Source organism: Tamandua tetradactyla, chromosome 22 (genome assembly GCF_023851605.1).
Source record: "Tamandua tetradactyla isolate mTamTet1 chromosome 22, mTamTet1.pri, whole genome shotgun sequence".
Taxonomy (NCBI): Eukaryota; Metazoa; Chordata; class Mammalia; order Pilosa; family Myrmecophagidae; genus Tamandua; species Tamandua tetradactyla.
In genome coordinates this window covers 25,199,583-25,220,841 of record NC_135348.1, presented here as the reverse complement: position 1 = coordinate 25,220,841, position 21,259 = coordinate 25,199,583, and the positions used below count along the sequence as shown (strand labels likewise).

The window sequence follows — 21,259 nt, the reverse complement described above, 5'->3', positions numbered from 1 at the left end:
ATGAGCATGCCTAGTCCTCAGATCTTGATTTCAAAATATCATTTTTCAATAAAAGAAAATGGCAGCTCCTTGGAGAAACAACTAATTCCAGGGCTGGGACAGGGAAAGTAGAAATAAGCTTGAAACATTTTGTGGTACCAGAAAATAAGGAAATACTTGAGATAAAAAGGAAAAAAAAAATGATGTGCACATCCCAAAAAGAAACAGAAGCCAACTTAAAAAGGGTTCCCAATGAACAAATCTGGGAAAATTTGAACAATTGTTATAATCGATTATAACCCACAGAATAAAATAAGAATCCATGTGTCTATACCAAGATACATGAATGAAGGAATGAATGAATGAATGGGTGAATAATGAATAAATACAAAGGAAACTTTTCCTTACTGTAAAATTCCAATCAGTATATGTTAGATAAACAAATGATCAAAATAAAAAAAATCACCATTTGATAAACATCACAAAAATAATTGTTTTGGGCAAGAGTCAACAGTGGATACTAAAATTCATTGTAAAATGTGAGAAGTAGAAGGATATTTACACACTCTTTATTATTTCCTCATAAGATACTTATTAAGGACAAATTTAAAAATGGTTACTTGACCCTAAGAAAGCTGGCAGACACCACCTTAACTGAGTGATCAACGTTAGTATTTTTAATAATGGAACAAATTGATGTCAAGGGTCCTCTGATGTGATGTTCTTAGAAGGCACACTTCCCTTGCCCAAAATGCCAAATTCTTAATTTAAATAAGAGGAAATATCAGAGAAAATGTCATTTGACATGTAGATAGAAGCCGTCTTAGGCAGGTATGAAAGGCATATGATGCACTCTACTAAGCATACTAAGGTATCCTCTTAAGTGTTAGATGCACTTTTGGTTTGGCCTACGTTCAATTGGCAAAAGAGAGCCACTTACAGGTTTTTAAGAAGAAAAATCACATGTGAGAGTTGGGTCTCAAGAATATTAAATTGGTATCAGCGGGCAGGACACAAAACAAACAGGGTGGAATTGAAAGCTATGGAAGATATCGACTCCTCATATTGTCATAATAGTCTCAACTAGAACAATGGCCATAAAGGTGGAGTAGAGGAGAGAGAGCAATGAAATAATATTTCCACTCGTTGAACGTGAAGGGGATGGGGAGGAGAGAGACAGGTGGTTCCCCCTTTACAAGACTGGGCACCTGGGTGTCTAGCAAGAAGATAATCAATAAAAGAAGAGGACAGGGAGTCCTGTCGTTGACAGATACCTGAGGAATTAACAGGACATCCTAAAGAGAATGTCTAGCAGGCAGCAGGAAAGGTCAGAATGTGGTGTGGGAAAGAGATAAAACACAAGGAATTACTCCATTTTACATGAAGAAACTAAGTTTGAGGAAGATAAGTAACTTGCCCACTGTTCAAAACCCAGTACGGAAAGGACTCAGTATTTAAACTCAGCTCTTCTAAGTTCAGAAGCTTTCTCTGGTCTAAATGAGTCTATGTATTGGGACTCTCCGAGAGGTGAAAAAGAACTGCAAACCTGTGAAACTACGAATTCTGTCTACAAACAATCAGACTTGATTCTGAAGGTGGGCAGAAGATCCATTGTTCAACTGGGTTCCAGGTCACAATTTGGCCTGGATAGGAACAAGGACCCAAGCTGAAACTGCTGCTAACTCACAACAATTGGTCAGTTTCCAGCTGTTTCCTCCTAGGTGGCAAGTTCCACCCAGAATTCCCCCCATCAGCGTTTCCTTAAAGGGAGATGCTGCTGCTGAAAGAAGCAGAGCAGCTCATCCTTTCTTCAGAAAGGCTAAAAGAAGTTAAGAAAAATTTCATTCATTTTAGGTAATACAGGCAAAGGTTAAATGAGCATATGCCAAAATACATTTATTCCTGTTAAATATTTTCTGTTTCTGAAACCTCTAATAACGTGAAATACCTGTACACATACAAAAAGGTGTATGCTTACATAAACGGCACTTGCCTTAAATTTCCACAGCTAAAGTAATCACATTCTTAAATCCTTCTCTAAAGACAGTTACACACACTAAGGAAGTGCTTTTCATTTTTGGTGTTTATTTATGTCCTTGAAAAGAAATAAAGAGCATTTCTAATTCAGGTCCTCTCAAATCATACACTACCTTCTTGCAATTAAAGCACAAATTTACTTAAGACACTGCTTGGAAATCAGCTACGTTTTCCAAATATACAGCCAGTGAGATCTGTTAGTAACAGAAGCACGCGTTGTAACAGAGAAAGGCTTCTATTAAAGGGTTTTGTTCCAGGTCTAAAACGAAACAGACTATAAGCACAGTGCTATATCTCACCCCCTGAATCCTTCCCTTCAGATACCGGTTTGGTTTTGCTTTGTTTATTTCCCCTTTTTCTTTCCTTTTCGTTCTACTTACTGTTGGATAGAATTTAAATAATAGAGAGAAAAGTCAGTCTGATCTTACCAGGGAAGTTGTTTTTTTTCAAGCTGTTTCTTTCACTTTGAAGTTAGTTGACAGTTCCAGCCTTAGTTTGTGATATCAGAGAAACCAACAAGAGTATGTTCTGAAATCTGAACCTTCATTACTTGTGATTCATCAAGGTCCAAAGTCTGCCACAGAACAACCTGAATAATTGAATCACCCAGAACTTGGTTTGCTTACATGGAACTTCTGCCCCACCCATGCACAAATAGGGTTTAGAAATATTTAAGTAATATCTAAAGAAATAAAGAGAGGATTTGAACTTTGGACTGTGTTGCTGTCATCACCATTTCTTTTTCTCTCTATTTGCTATTAACATAAATTGTTAAGTTTCACAAAGAAATTAATGAAAACTGGGCACATACTGTATTTTCAAAAAATATTCAATTTTAAAAGTGACCATTCTCAAAACAGAATGGTGTTTTTCCTATCACTGAAATATTAAAAGCAGAAGGACTACATTAATAATTCTGTTAGATAATTATAGATATACCAAAAAGCTCCTGAACATGATATATCTGAAGGTACAATGGAGCACTACTTGGGAATGAGGCAGAATTACTTACTTGGAAAAAATATCAAACAGTTATTTCTGAACTTCGCAGTAGGTGATAATCCAATAGCTCAGACAAAAATTTAATAGGCATATGAAACAAATTAGCAAAGTAACTGCAAAAGTATTATTAACTCTTATAAGTCAGAAGACTGGACCTTTTAAAATGTAACTGTTCTGCTGAAATTAAGTGAACTAAATGTTGTGATACTTGTCGAAAATTTTTTTTAGATGAATGAGATACCAAATTGATGAATTACTTTAAAATACCACCCAAATTTCCAGTTTGTATATGGACATGAATAGGAAAGTTTTTTGTATCTCATAGGTTTGCACACATATGCACACATTCTGTCCCTTGGTTTTACAAATTCTACATGGCAATTGGATGGTAGGAAGAAAGAGAAAACTACATAGCCTCCATTTATTTATTTCAATTTTGACTTTATATTTGGAAAAGGTGAAAGATAATTTTGGCCAGTGTTTGTTCAATTCTATAGCCTTCTGGAACAGACTGAATCAATTTCATAGCAATGCCATAATCATTTATTTCCATTACCGTGGGGCCGTTTTCCTGATAAAAACATAATTGGAAAAAGTCTTTCTTATGCGGCATTGTAAACATCTGCCATATTCACATTTTACAATATGCACCAAACTCAAACAGGAAAAAAAAAAATAGAAACAGAAATTTCTGGGGCAATATCTGCATCTAAGAACTATCAAAAGATCACTCTGAGGGCGGGCCGCGGTGGCTCAGCAGGCAAAGTGCTTGCCTGCTATGCCGGAGGACCTCGGTTCGATTCCCGGCCCCAGCCCATGTAACAAAAACGGAGAAACAGAATACAAGAAAATGTTTAAAAATGTTTCCCTTTCTTCCTTCCTTCCTTCCTTCTCTCTGTCTTTCCTTTAAAAAAAAAAAAAAAAAAAAGATCACTCTGAGTAATAGGGAAACATACATAAAAATAAACACCAAATGAACATGCAAATACCTACCACTACAATAAGCATGGATTATTGTTCCTTTACACATTTTCTTGTGTATGCTTAATCCCAACAAGAAGTGATTCACTTACTTTTGTTTCTTAAGTACCACATAGCCCTGTGTGCCAAATCTGCGCTACCTGCTTTATAAATCTTAATGTACTTAATTTGCATAGCAAACAACCTTATGAGGCAAGCACTGCTATCATACCTATTTTATAGAGGGGAGAAATTGAACGAAAGAACTCAGATTAAAAATCTGGCACTCTGAAATAGTATATGTACCTTTAACCACTACAGTATGCTGGTGATTGGTTCTTTTCCCAACTATATATTTATAAAAATCTCTTTAAACTATAGCTAACTTTTAAAAATGAGGTTTATATTTGATGAAGATTAATTTTAATGTCAAATGTATCACTAATATTCAAATTCACACTCTCATATTCTGTAGTTCATGGAATAAGATGCTTTCTTTTTCTGAAAAGCTTTTATATAAAATGTAGGTTGACATAAAAAGATGAAAAATGCTTCCATCCCACCACTGATAAAGAATATAGTGATTGGATCTATTAATATGTATATATATATTTAACAAATGGCACCTCTCTCATGCATAAATTTTCTATATATAGGAATTACATTATTTTTCCTCTCCCTCCAATGTGATTTATTGCTTTGGGTGAGTAGCTAAATGCAAGAATCAAAAAGACTCCTTCCCTCACCTCTCAAAAAAAGCAGGAAAAACTAGAAAATGAAAGTAATTAAGGGGAAAAATTAGTTTGTGACTTTCTATAGAGAATGACAATATGTACTAAAGTGTCCTTGAAAGAACTAAAAGAAACCAGTATTGCTTCTTTATGTATTTCATTTCACACCAAATAATGAACTGATTTTCAATGACATTAATATGTTCTCTAATGCTAAACAACCACCTCCCGGGAGCCCCAGACTTTTTTTCTTTCCTGAACACCCATTTAAAATTAACTTAGAAATCTTAATACACATTTCTATATGCATTGAATGCATTATAAGAATTAATTAATATTTTATTGTAATTTTTTTTCACTAGGAAGTAATAAAGTAACATTTATTGAATAGCTTTAATTTTAGGGTAAGGAACAAAATGGAAACTTATTTTTAGTAAATTTGTATTGAAGTTTCAGTACACAATAATTGACTATAGGCTGCATGAAGGCAGGATCTGACTTCATTCTGCATCTGATAGGAAAACTAATACCCAAATGCTCTATAATTAAGCTATTTTAAACTCCAAAGATGAAGAAAAGGAAATGCACTAGCAATTTTTTAAACAATCTGACATTTCCACATCTCTGCATATAACTAATTGCCTTTACAGACCAAGATGAATTTTTCAATTATTATTATTATTATTTAGAGCGATCCCATTAAAAATTCTCTTTTCACTAGATTTACCGCACCTACCCATAGAGTTCCACGAGTCCTCAATAAGCCCTTTTCTGTTTCTAAAAAATGGAGGAGTGTGGAGGAGGGCAGGAGGCCTTTGGCATTTCCCAGTTGGAGCCTGACAGTATCCATTCAGTAAAGCTTCCATCTCACCCAGCGTCCATCTTCATCATTTTCCTTCTCTTCCTCTGTCTGACTTTTTCATTCCATCCCACGTGGACTCCATACCCTGCCCATGACTGCCTGGGCAGTGTTTGGTTTGGTTATGGAAAAGAAGTTTGCTAACCATCATTCTTATACACTGATTAGTCTTTATGTTTAAAGTAGACCAATAGTGATTACATATAATCATAAATGCCTGATATTCTCTGTTGCAAGTTTCACTTAAAGGTATTCTAGGCTTATCACGTGTTCAATATTCTTAACTTCCTGTAATTAAAAAAAAATCAAAGAAAAGATTTTTCCTCACCTATTTAGAAAGTGAAACATTGACCTAACCAGTGGAAAAGTTATATTTTATTAACAGTCATGGGATTAAATAAAATGATACTTGAAGGGTTTTGGTGAAAGGATGGCAATGAGTTATTCCAACCAGGACTACTAAAATAAGTTTGAGAATATTTAACCATTTTCCACATTCTCCCATTACGCATTACAGATTCATAGTCAATGCAAAGATCAGTCCATAGCAGGTCACGTTAATTTTGTCTTCTCTCCAACGCCCTTCCTGTCCTTGAATATTGCCTGTCATACTGCCCTGTCGTTGGATTCATTTAGTTCTGAAAAGCTTTGCATCGTAGCACCTAGCACTATGGAATTCTGCTCCACAGCTGGAAGTATAAGGGAAAGATGCTGCCTCAAGTCTCGGTGAAGGGCATTGGCACATAGGTGCCTCCAGGGAAGGCCTGAGAGCAAGGTGCACCTGTGGAGATAAGCTGTGGGGCAGCTCCATTCCTAAGGGTTCCTGCCATAATAAGCTATACCGATGCTGGTGTATCTCTTAGGGATACAGAGGAGTTGGCGGGAAGTTAGAAAGACACCAAAATACATTACTTCTCACAGCCACAGCACTGCATTCTGGCAAAAGCACAAAACATTGAGAAATTTGCACGTGATTATTATTTACAGAGACAGGGTTTGATCTTCTGCTTACAGGACTAAAACAGAGGCAGAGAAATGAACAAGGAATTAGTGCTTTGAAACTCTTAAGTGTATGGACTTTTTTATCTGGATGAAAGTTCTCCTCCTCTTATTAACTCCCTGACCATAAACTAGATTCTTCCCTTCCTGTACTTCTTTTTCTGTTATAAAATAGAAGAAAATAATCCTCACCTTCTACATTTGTGAGAATTAGTACCTATGATTGGGACTCAGTAAACATTCAACTACTGGCTGCCAAACAGCAAGCATGCAGTCAATGAAAATAAATTAAGATATATATATTAAATTTTATTTATATATAATTGCAGTGGCAGGGTAGGCAGATTGGGGTGGGTGGGTTACACAATATGTGGACCTACACCCCCACAATTCTCTTGCACAAAGCCTCCCAGTTTCAAGAAATAGAAATACTAACCCCAGTATCATGCTCCTTATCATAGAAAGCGGAGGTGGGGGGTCAGCAAAACTACAAACAAAACCATTGTGCTGTCAGCTGGTTCACTTGCCTGTTTTACAGACCTCTGTACCCACCCTGCTTTCTATAGTGGAGAACAATTAATCGGTTCTTCTTTTAGGGGAAGTACTGTAAGCTAACCCTCAGGGAGCCTTCTGGAGGATGGGGATTCAGAAGTGACATCTTCAGCCCATCTAGTTGTCCTCCTGAGCAGCTTTCAGAGTGGTCTTGGTTCTCTGGGCACATGCCACCATCTTTGATGGCAGAAAGCATATCCTGATTAGCTACTTGCTAGAATCTGTTCATTTTTGTGCCGCACAGATCCTTTGTCTTGTAAACAAATCCATCCTTCTCCTCTGTACACAAGACCCTACATCTATTTATGCCTTGCTTCTGACAAAGAAGGGCAGCAATCTCTGCTACTCAAGGTTGTAAAGCAAGAAGTCGAGAATTTTGTTCCTGAGGCAGACCATCCTGCTATTCTTGTCTGAGGACGAAAACTCTAAAAATCAATCATACACCAGGAAGTGAGATTCATCTCCACTAACACGTTTCTAAACCTACTACTGGGCTAAAAACAGTATCTTTCATCTTCCCAGCTTCAAGACACATTTTTTGTCTGATTTTAATATTTTTATTGTAAAAACATAACATGCAAACATACAAACATTCCGTACATAGTGTACAATCAGTGGCTCACAATATTATCACGTAGTTGTGTATTCATCATCATGATCATTTTTTTGAACATTTGCATCATTACAGCAAAACAAATAAAAAGGAAAAAGGAAAAACTTATATATGCCATACCCCTTTCCCTCCCTTTCATTGACCACTAGTATTTCAATACACTCAATTTATTTTAACTTTTGTTCACCCTATTATTTATTTTTTATTCATATTTTTTACTCATCCATCCATACCCTAGATAAAAGGAACATCAGATACAAGATTTTCACAACCACACAGTCACATTGTAAAAGCTACATCATTATACAATCATCTTCATGAAACAAGGCTACCAGACATAGCTGTACAGTTTCAGCTACTATTCTCTAGCCACTCTAATGTACCATAGACTAAAAAGGGGATATCTACATAATGCATAAGAATAACCTCCAGGATAACCTCTTGACTCTCTCAGTCACTGAATCTTTATTTTGTCTCATTCCTTTCTTCCCCTTTTGGTCAAGATTTTCTCAATCAAGCCACCACAGACCGCTGATTTCAGGTCCTCTTTTTGAACCATTGCCACCTTGATTATAATCTCTTCCTGAACAAATCCACTTTGAATTCCACTGCCAAATTATGTTCCCCAAATATCTCATGTGTCTGCTTAAAAACCTTCTTGGCTATCCATGCATGTATTTATTTGCATTGAATTGTACCATTTACAAAATATTTTTATAACATTACCTTACATGGTTATCTTAAGCAAACTGATAGGAAAAATCACATTGTTTGTGTGTAAAATGAGCTTCAGGGAAATTAGAAGACATGACTGAGTTCATGCAAGTAAAAAATGCCTAGTCGAAATTCTAACCCAAAGCAATTAACTCTAGGATCAGTGCTTTTTACCAGTGTCAAATCAGTCTGTTATTCAAGATCACAGAAAATCTGGATCCATCTGTTGCCAATGTTACATCCAGTTTTTCACTCTAAACTTTCTACTCTAACAAAGCCAGTCACACTGGGACACAGCCTCATTAGGAGAAAAACCTCCTGCCCCTGTACTCTATATTTCCCAACCTGGAATGTTCTTCAGCCTCCTTAACTCTTTGCTTTCTGACCTGGAATCTCCAGTTCATACCCCACCTTTCTTCCAAGCCTTGCCACACTGTCAAACAGCCCAACATGGATTCTCCTCCTCTATTCCTCATGTGGGCACTATAAGCAGGTCTTCCTGACATTAAAGAAATTCTCTAGAGTCACTCTCAATCAGCCTTACCCTGGGTGGAGAAAGTCACATGAAGCTTAGAGAGTGAGAAGAATCTCCTGTGGAACCACAATTCTATGTCATATTCCATGGTGCTCTCACTGGGGACAAAAAGCCACCAATTTACCAATAGCATACTTTGCAAATTTGCCAGGATTCAACTCAAAAATCCTCTTCAAAAAAATGCTTCCCCTTTAAATTCAGAATTTAAGAAGTTTCTCATGACATCATCATAGTGCATGGCTCTTATATAGCACTTTGTAATGGCATATTATTAAATTTCTATTAGTTTCTATATATGGAGCCCCCTGCCTTCAGTTACATAGCAGCCTGTACATAAGGAAAGTGACATTCACTGTGACTCACTCTGTTGTTGCTTCCAGATAGGCAGGCTTCATTAAAGGTTTGTTATGTGGCTTGACAAATGAAAGAATGGAAACGTAGGTTCAGTGGAAGCCAGCATCCAGTTCCCCTAGCTAACATTTAGATCACACTCAGTCTCAACCTATCCAACAAAAACCCTGTTAATCCTTAATTTGGCTGAAACAAGTTTCAACTCTCATCAGGGTCAAATGAAGAGAAATTGACTGTGGAATGTGGTTTCCCTTAGGAAGTAGTTAGCCATACTATTTTGGCTCTCAGTCCAGCCCAGAAATCTCATTTGACCCATGGTTCAGCAGACTCGTGATGAGAGACCAAACAAGAGGAGAAAAAATGAAAGAAAAGTAGAAAGGCAGAGGAAAGAGTTTTCACTGGACAGGCACAACAGGTAAATCCACTCAAGGAGAAACTAAAAACAAGAATTACAGAAATACTTTTGTAAACTCCAGAAGATTTTGGAGACCTATTCTAATTTTATCCATGAGAATACTGACACCCACAGTGGATTGTGAGGTGCCCAAGGTTCATTAACTTTTCTCCCACCCATCTATTCTCTCCACCATACCACATGGATTGCTTCAATATCAGGATCTTAAAAGCCATTCAATTAAAAAGAAAGAAAAGAAAAGAAATAATATAAACATTTTGAAACCTCTATTTCCTCATCAATAAAATGGAATCCTTAGCATAGCTAAGGTACAGAGCCTATTTATGGGGTATGTACCCCTTAAAGGCATGTTCTTCAATTTAATCCATTCCTGTGGGTGTGGATTCATTGGACAAAGGATGCACATTTGATGAGGCTCCTTCAGGTAAGGTGTGACCCACCTCCTCAGGATGGATATTAATCCTGTTACTGGAGTCCCTTATGAATGGAATAAATGCAAAGAGAGAGAGAGCAAGCCACAGATGCAGAAGCTGAAGGAAAAAAACTTGGAAATGAGGGGAAAGACCAGCAGACACCACCATGTGCCTTACCACATGGCAAAAGAGTCAAAATATTGCCAGTAGCCAGTCTTAGGGAAGAAAGTACCACCTTGATGATAACTTTGATTTGAACATTTTTCTCAGATTCAGAACTTCAAGCTAAAAAATTCCAATTGTTAAGCCAAACTATTTCATGGTATCTATTTTCAGCAGCCTAACAAACAAGAATTGTATTACATTACATGATAAGTGCAAAAGTGTTTAGGACAGAGATGACATATTAGAAATATTCAGTAAATGTTACTGTTATTAGTTAATAATATCTGCCTCAAATTCATGCCTGGCTCAGTATAGATATTTCTGGAAAAGTTGTTGTGAAGCCAGAATTTATGCAAGCATGACATATTCAATGCCATGTCACAAAAATGAAGTTTATGATAACTATACTTATTATTATATCCTTAACCTGAGATTATTATAAATTATAATGTATATCACCTGGCTAGTTGCTCAAATAATTAAAGATACTGTGAGCAAAACTGAATATTGTCTTTGCCAGGTTACACTTTAGGAAATTGGATTCCTGCCTGTGTCCCTTCACAGCTGCTGCAATTACACTAAGTTCTAGGGTGGTAGCTCTAATGCTTTTTAACTAGGCTAGATCTCATTTATGATCTCCAACAGCCTGCATGTAACAGTCGCATTTATATCTGATATCAAGCTGGGGCTAATTTGTTTATTTAACAAATATTTATTGAGCTTGTAATATGTACCAGACATTTACTCGGTGCTGGGGATATAGCATTGAATAAGGCAGACAAAAACCCCTGACCTGTTAGAACATTCCAGAGGAGGAATGATCCAGATTGGTAAAAGGAAGAAATAAAAGTATGTCTTCTTTGGAAATACCATCTACTAAGCCCAAAGCATATGCTGCCCTTAAATTGAAGGAAAAGGATTTTTAGAAAAAGTTTTCTTTTACCTCGACATCATACAATCTATATGGTAGGATCTTACATATGGATTTTTACGTTACGGCCAATTGTTTTTCCTGATATGCTTTTTTTAATGTCCTTGTCTGCACAAGGATTAGAACTGTGAATGATATGTCAAAAGACATAAAATGAGAAAAATCCATTGGCAATGAGGGTATTAATCACAGATAAAGATAACTTAAAGTAAAAACTCCAAAGCTTAAAAAAGAAATGCATATAAATATGTCTCCAAAAGAAGGAAAGGAACAACTGGCATTTTTAGGGCCCATACACCTAATCTCTACCATTCCACATTTCCTCTCTCATTCAGTTATCTAAGCTTGAACGTTTTAAACAAAAAGCAGTAACTTACCTGCAGTTTGCAGTAACCTAAAGGTTTGCCTGGCAATTTTCCAACCCCTTCCTTCATACCCAATACAATAAAAATATTGACTATAAATCCAGATAAAAGGAACAATTCAAACATAAGATTATTTAACAGAACTACCTGAGTATTAGTAGAATGGGCTATATTTTCTGAAGTAAGGCTCCTGCTATTTGTAAACATTTTATTTAAAAAGATATAAAGAAAGTGGTGTTTGCAATAATAGTAATAATGATAAAAGCTATTGTGGATTAAATATGAGATACTATTCTAAGCTACATATACCCACAAACTCAGTTACAGAGATGGATACTGATATCATGCCCATTTTACAGATAAGGAAAGCTAACTTTGAGGACTTAAGTTTCCATAACTAGTAAGTGACAGAGTTGGGACTCACACCTAATCTGTCTCTGAGTCCTTGCTAGTAACCATCCCACTGTGCTTTCACATGCTAAACGAATGTCCTTCTCAGTATCATCAACCCATCTTAACCATGACTCTATGAACTGCTTTCCATTTTGTTTCCCATTCTTGTTTCTTCTAATAGACAGAAAACTCTTTCAGGACAGAATTGTGTCATTCAGTTTCACACTATCAACTGGGCTTCACACAGGGGTGTACATTAAAAACTACCTACAATAAATCATTTAATGTCCTCAAGCCTTGTCTTCTTTGTGTGTAAAAGAAGTTTATCACTTCAGCTCCTTAAATATCTGATTATAAATATGAAAGTGTTTCACAAAACAAATACTAAATTATAGGAAAAAAATAAAGTAATAGTATCTTTCCTTCTTCCCTCATATCTCCTATTCAGAATTAACTTTTCCCTTTTCTGGACTCCCAAACATAATTTCTGAAACAGTACTATAACACTTATCTCATTTGGTCTCAGTTAAAGCCAGCTCACAACAGTTGATTGGTTAATTGTTTAATTTTCAGGAATTTTGTGAGCCAGTTGCTGAGCACAGCTGTTATTTTTCTAAAAACTTTATTGTACAAATTTACAACAAAAATGTTTGCTTGTTAAAAAAAATTAAACATAGAATTATCATATGCCCAGCAATTCCACTTCTAACTGTACACCCTAGAGAACTGAAAACTTATGTCCACAAACAAATATGTGTACATGAATATTCATAGTGACACGATTCATAATAATCAAGAAGTGGAAAAAAATTATATTAAAATCAGGGGAGTGACATCAGCAAGATGGTGGAGTGAGAAACTTCCATGCTCTGTCTCCCCACAGTGACACTGAAAAATTAGCAGAAACTGTTGGAACCAACTTTCTCAGAGTTCTGAAGAATAGTTGAGGGGTCATAGTAACCTGGAGGGCACTGAATTTAAAAAAGGTAACTTAAAATGTAGGAGAGGGCAGTGCAACAGTGGCTCTGTAGCAGAATTCTCACCTGCCATGCTAGAGACCCGAGTTTGATTCCCAGAGACAGCCCACGTCAAAAAAAAAAAAGGTAGGAGAACATCTTGGTGCCTTCACTGCCCTTTCCCCACCACCTAGCCTGGGGGGTGTCAGTCCATCCTTCCAGGTGATCCCTGACTCAGGTTCCAGAGGGAGCAGAGGAACCCTTATGCAACTGTTGGGGCATAAGCATGTCTGTACCAATCCATACGGCAGCACCTGAGTTAGCACTGATAAAGGGACAAAAGCCAATGAATAGAATGTCTAGGGAACAACATGGGAAAAGACACAGATGAAATGAGAGATTGCATGGAACTATGAAAAACTAAGAGTCGTCTAGAATAGCTGTAGGGGTACACAGATAGAAGGGATAGTGAGATGTGAACCTCCTCCTTATACCTCTTTCTACCTTGTAACCAGGAGCCACATTCCACTTTTCTGGTATACCCCAGAATACTTATCACAACACTTTACTAATCAGACATATTCCATAAATGCTCCAGCAATTGAACAGTACATATTAAGTCAATATCAAGCAATAATAAAAAACACAAAAATCACATTTACTACCTAATTATTATATCACCTTCTATTTTCATTTCTCTTTGAAAAGAAACAGAGCACATAGGGAAAATAGAGGATGTATTCCTTCGCTCTGTTTGCCATTAACTAGAAAGTCCTGCTAGCTTTTGGAAAATAACGTGGCGACTTTACAAAAATGATCATTTGAATTACTAGTCAGTCCATAAAATATAAACAATTATTTTACTGCTGATTACAGGGACACTTAGCTCATCTAATAGCCCTGTTTGGGAGTCATTTTAACTTACCTTCTCAAGTTATAGTCAAGGATATCTAACATAGAGATCACCATAAAGACTTTTTGCTCTTGAAAGCTGGAACATCAGGGATGTAACACAAACATCTAGATTTAAAAATACCAAATTTGTAGATGGGAATAGAGAACTATCAATATTATAAAGGCCTGCCCAGTACTTGGTGGTACAGATGGAAGGTCTGCTCGGAAGGTCAGTGGCAATCCTCATGGAGGCCTCCCACGGAGGTATCTACTACCTGGATGATGTCATGCTCTGTCACTACTTGAAGAATGGATGCACCTCTGGGGAGCACACTCAATACTACTAAGCTCGTGGGACTGGCATAAACAAAAACAATAATCTATTAATTTACAGTGAGAGTTAGAGTGGATACAAAAACTGCATTAATAATGATAAAATGACTAACCCAATATTTTCCAGTAAATAAAGATACTTGCAAGCCAAATAATACTTTTTTGTTTATAATGACAATAGCTCTCTTATGAACTAGAATTCTTAACTTTGGTTCAACCAGTGAATTCTTTCCCTTTGGAGAAGCCTATTTGGGAAGCCAAATGTGTAAGTTATTTATCAGTGTGTAACAATATCACCCCAAAGTTAGTGGAGTAAAACACACACACACGCGCATGCTTATTATCTCATCGTTTCAGAGGGTCAGGAGTCTTGGCACAGCTCAGGTCCTCCGTTTAGGGCCACATGGGGATCCAGTCAAGGTGCTGGCCACGGCTGTGGAATTTGAGGCACAGCGGGGAGAGGATCCACTTCCAAGTTCATTCACGTTGTTGGCAGAACTCAGTTCCTTGTGATTGTCAGGCTGAGGACTTCAGTTTCTTCTTGGCTGTTGGCCAAAGGCTGTCTCAGCTCCTAGATGCCACCTGCAGCTCCTTGCCAAGGTGGGTTCCCCAATACAGCTGCTGACTTCCTCAAAGCTGGCAAAGGATAGAGCCTCCGGCAATATGGGTGCTGCAATCTTGCATAACATTATGCCATAATATTATGACAAAATGACTAACCCAATATTTTCCAGTAAATACAGATACGTGCAAGCCAAATAATACTTTTTTGTTTATAATGACAAAAGCTCTCTTATGAGCTAGAATTCTTAACTTTGGTTCAACCAGTGAATTCTTTCCCTTTGGAGAAGCCTATTTGGGAAGCCAAATGTGTAAGTTATTGTGTAAGTACAGTTACTTCTGCTGTATTCTATTGGTGAGAGGTAAGTCATGGATTCCACCCACATCCTAGCAGGAGGGATCACACAAGGGTATGAACCTCAGAAAATGGGAATCACAAAGGCAACCTTAAAAGTCTGTCTGTAATGCTCCATAAGTAACACTTGTTTGGTGAGTGATACAAGAGTCGGATGTAAGACAGCATCAGGACAAGACAGGGTAATGAATCCTCCTGCACAAGGCTTACCAACAAAATGGGAGTACAAAAAATCCATGAGCTTCTCTTCTTTGAGCAGTACTTAAAATAGGCAATGATAGGGTTTATCTCTGTGGCTATCTCATCTCTTTGCTCAGGGATGACCATCCTTCCTCTGATTCTTAGATATCATCTTTTATAAAAGTTACAATACAATTAGCTTTCAATAGGGTGTCTATTATCTGTAATCTCTTTAAAGTAACATTATCCATCTTGACTGCAATGCGTTATGTTTTCATGTGAAACTTTAATTGGGAGAGAGAAATCATATTCCCAGAGGATTTGTAACTGTGGCATCCTAAAACTAAGACATAAGCATACTTTGGTTTTGTGATATATTCTGACCCAAAAGATAAGCACACACACAAACAATGAATGCAATTTTGCTGAATTCCATACATTAGACATTGTGTCAAACATCTGTATTCATTCACCAACAAAATCTATTGCTTACCTAAAACAAAGCCAACATGGTTTCTGTTTTCATGGAGCCAGTATGTAAGCAGGAGAAGTGCGGGGGAGGTGGGGGGAAAACAATACAAAAGTGGTCAGATATACACATATCACATTCATAATGTGAATGACTAAAAGTGATAAATGCTGTGAAGAAGAGAATGCTGGTAAGCTGGAGGTGGAGAAACCTGCTATATATCAGATGTCCTCTCAGGGGTGGAGACATCTTACCAAGGCTGTAAGGATAAGAGAAAAACTACTGTGTAAAGGTTGAAGGAAGAGTTGTTCCAAACAAGACACCATTAAATGTAAAGACCCCCAAGGCAAGCCAGACTTTGGGGTGTTTGAGGAACTCTGAAAACAGAGTACAAGAAGCAGTGGGTGGAGGGAATGAAGAGGTTGAAGGAAGGGCCAACTCTTGCTGATGCTATTAGCTGACCCATGCAAGCACTAGCCATTATAGCATTATACTTAAGAAAGCAGACTCGGGTACTGGGGCTCTGGGTGTGGAGAGAAAGCATGGGGTTATATTTCATCTCTGCTACTTTCTAGCTGTGTTAACTAAGATTCAACATTCTAACTCAAAAAAGCAGCAAGAGTTGTGGCATTCACAGGTCACCACAAGAACCAGATGAGTTTATCAATGTAAAGCACAATCTATCTGGCACATGGTCTGTGCTCAGCAATTATTAACTATCATGAACTGAAACAAGCCCCACATACAATTTTCTCTCTTTATGTCACTTCCTGTTTTAAACATGCTTCTGAAGAGGCAATTTTAATTGTAAGTTTTTTTTTATTACAGCTCTCTAAGAGATATAATTTTTTGGAGGGGTGAGTCTTAAAGACTTCATGTGACAGCTATGGTCAAAATCTAATTCTGCCAAGAGAAATGATACCACTGCAGGTTTCTAAAAATATGTTATGTGGTCCATTTATGTGTTCAAATATTAAAAGAAGGCAAAAATGGAATTGAACATCCAATTTTCTCTCTCTAGCTATTTTTTTTTCCTTTCCAAAAAAATGCCTGAGAAATTTTGGAGGGTTTAGAGATGGCAGAATTGGTTCTGCTGAATGGGATAAAATTAAACCAGAGAGACAGAGAGAGAGAGAGACTTTAAATAAACTGGTTCAAGATCATTAATCCACTTCTCATGCAATTTCAGCTTCTGGGGAAGTAAATAAAATGACGGTCCAAACTTCAGCAGGCCTAATATATACATTGTTATAAGGAACTCTGTGTGATTATATGAAGTCTGTCCCAGGTTCAGGACATTTCTTAATGGGACAATAAACATAGGAATCATCTTTACATTGAAGAATAATCCAGAACTCTGTTTTCTCTAACTTCATCATTGTGAGATTTCTGGAAAAAATAGCTCTGAAATAAGTATATCATAGGGGCTAGAAATGGTACAAGGGTAGTACGATTGTATTACTTGGGGCATAAAGTACAGTATCCAAGGAAAAGAGAGAAAAAAAAACCCCATCAAGTTTAGAAAACATATTTGTGTTTACTCTTTGAAGAAGGGATATGAAATCTGGGAGGACAAAAATAAGGACATATTTTATATTCCTCAAAAAGTGTTAGGAACTTTTTCTCAAGTTTTCTTCTGCACAAAGAAAAGCACTCAAGTATTTCTACACCACACCTATCTCTCAGATCCGGCTTCCCAAATCCTACTGGAAATCAAAGGCAAGTAAGCAGACTAACCAAGGTAGATTAATAGGTTATTGATTGATAAGCTATTTTTCAAATCATCAAGGTCAGCATATAACAACTCTTCATGAACTCTAGGCTACAAATAAATAGATAGGAACTCTGTCCTTTCCATAACCATTATTCCCAACAATTTAAACCCCCTTCACTTTACCAGATAGGAAAACAGACTATGCAATTATTCTACAATGGGTATCAGTTTAGACATATTGTTCTTTGTATGAGTTTATCCAGGAGTCTTATGACTATAAACCTCCAGTACAAGCTGATCATGACTCTAAAGGAACAGGGCATGGTCCAATGGATGCTCCCTAGAAATTATTAGAGTTATTGGCTAGTATGAGAGAGGCTCACTGCCTTCTGCAATTGTGTTAAAATGAAAGAATATTAATCAAGTCAAGGGAAAAAAAAAAAAAAGCCTGCCTAAAAAAATAGATATGCTACCACTGTGCATTGTGGGAGCCAGCAACCACTGCATTATCTAGCAATTTGGTTTGTGCGTGCTGTCCATGCTGCTTCTCTTCCCAAACACATTACACCTGCTGCTGCCAATTTGCTCTTACTGTAAAAGCCCCAGTAGTCCTGAACACATCTCCAGTCATTTTCTTAATCAGCTGCAAACATAATTATCTAATGGTTAAGAAGTAACCATGGATAGCCACAGGTTACAGAAAAATCAAATGTCACAAAAATATAAATCAGTTTTTAAAGTCCTGAGACTGGACCTAGAATGTATACCCTACCTTCATCAAAGCTGTCAAATAAAGCCATAGAAATCGATGAGAAGAGAAGGGGCACATGCAATTTCATTTTCTTTGACATAAGCCTCAACATCTTGTTCTTGTGAGTAGAAAGAAACCCAGGTGACCAGCAGTCTATGAAGTTTTAAGTAATAAGCCAAAAAAAAAAAAAAATTGTCGTGTATGTAGGACAGGTTGGGCATAAGAGATGCAAATTGAAATATATGTCATCTAAAACCAGAGATTTTTTCCAAAAAGAATTCACTGACTCATTAAGGGGATGATTCTAGTTTTTAATAATACCATAATCAGTCTATAAACAATATGGTCTAACCAAATGGAAAAGGACTTCTTTTGTAACAGCCTTTTTGATAATGGGTTTGATGAATGTGCAATAAAACTATGCATAACATGGACATGGGCCAGGGTTCTTCCAAGAAGCATGGTACAGCTTCCCCAGCTGGCATTTTCCACATGGTGATCTGTGTCTACTAAGAAAAATCCAAAAAACCCCACAACTGCCTCCCATATGTTCTTGATGAAACCAAAATGAATAATAAAGCCTCCAAGTTCATGTCACAATACACTAAGAGCTTGGCATCTTGTTTACTGTACATTTTGCTATGGATGTTCGGCACATGTGTAACTTTTCCGAACCAGAGATTAATGACCAATTATACTGAGTTATACACATATGCTGCAGAAAATAAATTACTAAGACTGAGTCTCACTTTTACCAATTTATTAGATTTGTGACCTTAAGCAAATCTCTGAACTCATCTGAGTCTTATTTTCCCCACCTGAAAAAAATGGATATAAAAATATCGTACCTCTACCTCCAAGGATCAAATAAAATATATGTGAGTCTTCAATTAACAGCCTTGCCAAGCTTGACCCTGTATCATCTTTATCTTTAGCCCCAAATTATAATGACTCTGAGATCCTACCTGCCTTAGCAAGTCATCAGTGCCTCCCAAAGACTCCATCAATTACTTCCAAGAATGCTTTACTGACTGCAGTCATCCTCGCTCTGCTCTTCTGTTTCCGCTTACACACTCCTGCTGACCAAACCCTGCTAGGAAAAGGCCTCTTACCACCACCATGGCAGGGCAAGGTAGCCGTGAGAATGCTTATGTTCTGTGCCAAGTCTGCTGTCTCCAGATGCCTGTGAAGTTACAAATCTCCAAGTGGCTGAAGCAGTGCTTGATTTCTTGCAAAGTTGGGACAAAAGGTCTTCTTCTGAACTCTGTGATACCCTTCATACCTGGGCCATGAATGATTCTTTTCTAAAATCTCAGTCTTCCAAAGAGAGTTGTTTTCATTACAAGCCTTCCTTTTCCTTCCAGAGGAGATCAACCCAATCCATGGAACCAGACCAAGAAGAGATGCCAGTCTCCTCCCAGCCCCTACCCTCAACAAAACCCTTCTCTCCACTTCTGGTTTTCAGATTCAAGGTTCCAAACAGATATACGAATGTAAACAAACACTGGTCAACATTGTAAGGTGGATGAGGTGTACTGACAACACATCTGAACACTTATTTCAATCAATCAAATGAAATACCTGTTTGTGTGTGGATGTATTCATTTACCCAAGAAATATTCCATATAGCATGTTTATTGAGTTAGCTGAACTAAGTGAGTGAAATAATGAGACAACACGCTTTGTACCACAAAGTTCCTTTCAAATCTACTCTTTCAGATCTTTCTTTCTTTTTTTGAATAAAATTTCTCAGGTAAATCTCATACTCCTTTCTGATTGTTTTCAGAAACACTGTGAACTAGTAAACATTTCTATTCCAATCATTATTAAAACTCTAATCTCTCTGTCTATTTAAAGCATTCATATTCACCACTCCAGTTCTGGTCCAAACCTCAGAAATATAAAATGAGAAAAGAAGGATGTGGTCTGTCCTTCCCCTGTTTGTTCTATATTCTACATACTCTCCTTTTTCTGATAGGAAGAGGGAATGAAGAATTCAAAAAACAGTTACTTTTAGAATGGCTTCTAATACAGCTTCCTAATAATTTTGTGTTCATTATTTAGGATTGAAAATAATAACTGGCATTTAGTACATTAACACTCAGCCCATCTTCTTTCTTGTTTTCAAAGGCGAAAGAAACAATGCGATAGTAATTTTCAGATAGAAAACTCCTCTCATTTAGTAATAAGAAAGTTCTTTAAAGAAAATCTATAATGACCATCATTATCTGTGTTATTAATTCAAAAGACCTGAATTTCATATAATTATCATGCAAGAAATATATTTGAGTAAACGAATATATATTAAGCTTTTTCTATTTCTCTGGAAACAGTGTAAGTCTCTTTTCATCAGAACAGAAATGCTTCCTCTTCCTTGAATATTCTATAAGAGAGTTGAACTTAGGCATGTATATATATATATGTATATATAAGCATAGTGTAGAAAAGTGATTGAATTCCCCTTCAGAAAAGACCTTTCAACAAGACTGCTTTTATTACGATTGGGTTGGAGCAAAGCAATGATGAGTTGACAGGATAGAAGACTGTGATCGTGTGAATTGAAATATGGAAGGGGAATTTGAGAGAAAAATTAGTGTGCAACATTTTGACCATTTATTTAAGATGTGAGGAAGCTGAATGAGGGTTAATGAGACAGGGTAAGCAGAATCCTGAAAGATAATGTGTAAAGAAAGAGGGACGTTAGGAAGGATTAACCCAAAAGACTCACTAGACACCTAAAACCGACCTCTTAACCCTTGAGTTTCTCACTCAGTCACCTTCTCACAACTTTCAGGTCTGAATCTGCCCTCCTTCCTTTTTCTTTATCAGCCCCCACTTGTTCCTAATTCTTCCCATTCTTAGATTGGGCCATTTCTACTATTCTGTGGCTCAAATCTTCAATTTCCTCATCTCACCTTCCTGACAAATCCTCAACTCTGGGTCATTTAAGTATCTATCTTTATGCTGCTGAAATCCACGCCACTGTGTATGGCAGATTTCACACCTCAGGAGACTGGCTCCAATCAAAACTC

At 37.0% G+C, this 21,259-nt stretch overlaps 1 protein-coding gene across 9 annotated transcripts in view; it reads right to left on the bottom strand.

Moving 5' to 3' along the window:
• The window catches only part of INPP4B (inositol polyphosphate-4-phosphatase type II B), a 934,219-nt gene that overhangs the window by 559,244 nt on the left and 353,716 nt on the right, over window positions 1-21,259 (bottom strand). The window contains exon 1 of one of the 9 annotated variants that reach the window (XM_077139946.1): window positions 2,445-2,666. The exons of the other annotated variants lie outside the window; for them this stretch is intronic. The gene's annotated coding sequence lies outside the window, so the exon portion shown is untranslated. Of the gene's footprint in view, window positions 1-2,444; window positions 2,667-21,259 lie in introns of those variants that run through there. 9 annotated transcript variants of the gene reach the window in all.